Source organism: Raphanus sativus, unplaced genomic scaffold (assembly GCF_000801105.2).
Source record: "Raphanus sativus cultivar WK10039 unplaced genomic scaffold, ASM80110v3 Scaffold5092, whole genome shotgun sequence".
In the NCBI taxonomy this organism is placed as follows: Eukaryota; Viridiplantae; Streptophyta; class Magnoliopsida; order Brassicales; family Brassicaceae; genus Raphanus; species Raphanus sativus.
The window spans coordinates 1,101-4,899 of record NW_026620392.1 but is presented as its reverse complement, the minus strand read 5'-3'; the positions used below and the strand labels follow the sequence as shown (position 1 = coordinate 4,899).

The 3,799-nt window shown below is 29.2% G+C and overlaps 1 pseudogene; it reads left to right on the top strand.

Moving 5' to 3' along the window:
• The first annotated feature begins 121 nt into the window (after positions 1-121).
• Positions 122-755, top strand: LOC130507659 (F-box protein At2g02240-like; annotated as a pseudogene).
• The last annotated feature ends 3,044 nt before the right edge of the window (positions 756-3,799 follow it).

Sequence of the window (3,799 nt, the reverse complement as noted above, 5' to 3'; positions counted from 1 at the left end):
ATCCTCATCTTTCTCACGATGTTAGAGAATTATGTGAACAAAGCTGTGATTAAACCTCCAGAGTTACTTAATTTGGTGGAGTTTCTAAATGTATCAATTTTCCCCCTTTTCCAAATGATAGAGCTTTTGGTTAGAGAAAGCGAGTGGAAAAAAGAGTATCATGTTATCTTCAAAGGAATGTGACAATCACATGGGGAACTACTCCCCACTATTGGCAATGGATTTCAATTCCTGAATCTAGGTACGTAACACCTTTAATCTTGTTATGATTCGATTGTAAATTGTAATCACACTTTTTATGATGATGATTGATGAAGACGATGAGAAAAATATGTCGCAATGCAGGTTGAGAAAATAGCAGAGCTACTCAATGTTTGTGGTTTGAGATTCGTGGCACGATGCGTACTCGGTTACTTATCTCCTAGAACTCGTTACTCGTTTACATAGTGTTCAAGACAAAGAACGGATGTCCTAATTTGGGAGATGTGCCGATAGATACTATAGTTGGGTTGGTTGGGCAAGAAACTTCTCAAAAGGTGATATACTTTGTTGGGCCTCGTGCTCGTGGCCGTGGCCGAAGGAGGGATGTAGCAAGACCAGAAGTGAGAGAAGACGGTTGGATGGAAGCTGAGCTTGGTGAGTTCTACAATGAATCTTGTTGTGATGATATTGCGGTAACTCTGATTAAGACCGATAATCCTAATTGGAAACGGGTTTGATCATTCAAGGATTTGAATTCCGCCCTGCGAAACCAGGTAAATTGTTATTTACGGTTTCTTGTGATGGAATAAGACCGGTGTCTGGTTCAATGTTTGCTTCAGTGTCATGTTTAAGCAAGTGAAAAGCTTTTTGTATTTGTAATGTTTTCGAACCTTCAAGTTTTTGGATTGTAATGCTGTATTGTTTGATTTGTTCATTCTTGCATGAACAAATTTCAATAAACAATGAGATCAAAAGATAAATCATTTTAACAGAATATTAGCTTTCAAGAATGAATAGTATACTTTAAATAATTTAAATATCTAGGTGCTCGTTCGGTCGTCCCACTTCACTCGAAAAGTACTCATGTTTATTTAATTTAAAATTGATGATTGTTTACATTTTATATATTTCACCCCAATTTTCAAATAAATTTATTTAAACTTTTTTGATAAAATAATTTGAATACATAAATTAATATTATATTTTATCAATCTTGTAAATGCAATACTAATTTTACCATGGTTTATTAGGGCAAAAATAATTCAAAAATTAAACATTTTTTAAAAAGCTTTTAATGTTTCGAAAATTCAACTAATGATTAATTTTTCATAATTAAATTGCAAAAAAACATCATCTTCTACTTATAAACCTTTTTTGTTCTTGACAACTTTTTAATATTTCAAAATTCAATTTATGATGAAATTTTTATAATTAATTTGCAAAACCTCATCTTCTAACTGTTTAGTCACTAATACTTTTATAAAACATTAGTTACCCCTTAATGATTTCTTGAACATTGGAAAAAAGATTTATTACATGGTGGACATCGTCCCAGAATGGACGTTGGAGCATCCCTATCCACACTCTATAATTTACTTTAGGGTCAATTAGGGGAATGGGCAACTTTTAAGTTTGAATTAAGAAAATGGGTCACTTCAAGTTTATATTAGGCAATTGGGCAACCTAGTAGAGAGAGAATAAATTTATGACATTTTTAACATTTTTGCCTATTAAACTTGGCAAGCTGGAAAAGTAATTTCGTGGGACCCAAAATCCACTTTGCCTATAAAAATAATTTTTTTCCCACTAACTTTTAACAACTAATTTTTGTGGACCCCATAAACATTCTTTATTCATTAAACTTTTGGATCATATTTAATATTTAAAAATCATATATGAGCAACTACTTTTAATATAGTACATATTTTTCATATATAAAGTTAACATAAATCTATATGAATTAATATAAAATCGATGTAAACTCTAAATATATGAAAGTTACCCAATAAATTATACATTTTGACTTATAAAAGAAACTTTCATATTTATGAAATCTACCCAAATAAATGATAATTCATAAAATTATGTAAATTATGTAAATTTATGGATAATTATCATAAATCTGAGTAAATTTAATAAACTTGGAAACCTTCATAGATCCTTCATTTTTTGCCAAAATGGCAGGAAAACAAATTTGTCTACATTTAATTTTAATATAGTTGGGTAAATTTAATAAATTTGAAAACCTACGTGAATCTTACATTTTTTTGGTCAAAATTGATCTCACACTTTTTGTTTTTGCCAAAAATAGAAACACTCACGAAATGCTACATTTTTTTCCCAAAAATAAAATGACAAATTGGGATCTGGCAGCAAAGTGCATTCGTTATAATTTTTATGTTTATAAAATGACAAAAATTGTTAATAAAATGACAAATTTGTTAATATATGACAAACCCTACACCTTTCACGATGAACTGATCTAATAACTTTAATTTTCAAGGATCATATCTACTTGCTAGAACCAATATAATCCCATATTGAGTACAACCTGCAGATTGCCAATCATCCCAAGTTCTTGATTAGTCATAGGTAGAGCCATGCTTATAATCTATTGAAAAAGATATCCGCTATAGTGCTATTTCACCCCAAAAAATAGAGTTATCCTAAGGTTCACCCCTAGAGTGAACATTTAGGTTCACCCAACCAATAGGAATCAAGTATTTCATAATTAATATTTTTTAAAAAAGAAAAGAAAATATTGTCAAGTTATATTATGTTTTTAAAATAAATAAATAAAAACAAATAAAAATAATAGCCGTTACAAAAAATGAATTTTTGAAAACTATTTTTAATATCGTCAAAAACACTAAACCCTAAACCCTAAATCATAAACCCTAAACCCTTGGGTATACCCTAAACCCTTGGATAATTTTAAACTCTAAACCCTAAACCCTAAATTCTAAACCCTAAACCCTAAATCCTAAACCCTAAACCCTTGGGTATACCCTAAACCCTTGGATAATTTTAAACTCTAAACCCTAAACCTTAAATTCTAAACCCTAAACCCTTGGATAAATCATAAACACTTGGATAATCCTAAATTCTAAATCAAAAACACTAAACACTAAAACATTAAATCTTAAAAATACTATTATGGTTTAATGTTTTTAATTTAGGGTTTAGTATTTATCCAAGGGTTTAGGATTTAGAGTTTAGAGTTTAGTGTTTTGTTGACGAAATTAAAATCTTTTTAAAAATATTTTTTTTGCATATATTATTATTTTTATTTTTAATATTTTTATTTTAAAAATGTAATATAACTCGACAATATTTTGTTTATTTTTTAAAAAGATATCAATTGTGAAATGAGTGATTTCTATTGGTTGGTGAACCTTAAGGTTTACTCTAGGGGTACACCAAGATTAAGTCCAAAAAATATAGGATAATTTGGTGCCTCCATGTCAAGTATCTAGTGATTTTTATGTTTTAAGAAGTTAAGACTCAACCTGAGTTTGACCAAATTCTCTCGCATAAACTTCTTATCTTAAATATTTAAAATCATCAACAAAACACTAAACATAAACTCCTAAACTCTAAACCATGAATCCTAAATCCGGAACCCTTGGGTAAATCCGGAACCCTTGGGTAAATCCAGAATCCGAATAAATTATACATTTTGACCCATAAAAGAAACTTTCATATTTATGAAATTTACCCAAATAAATGATAAATTATTCATAAAATTATATAAATTTATGGGTAATTTTCATAAATCTGGGTAAATTTAATAAACTTGGAAACCTACATGGATCTT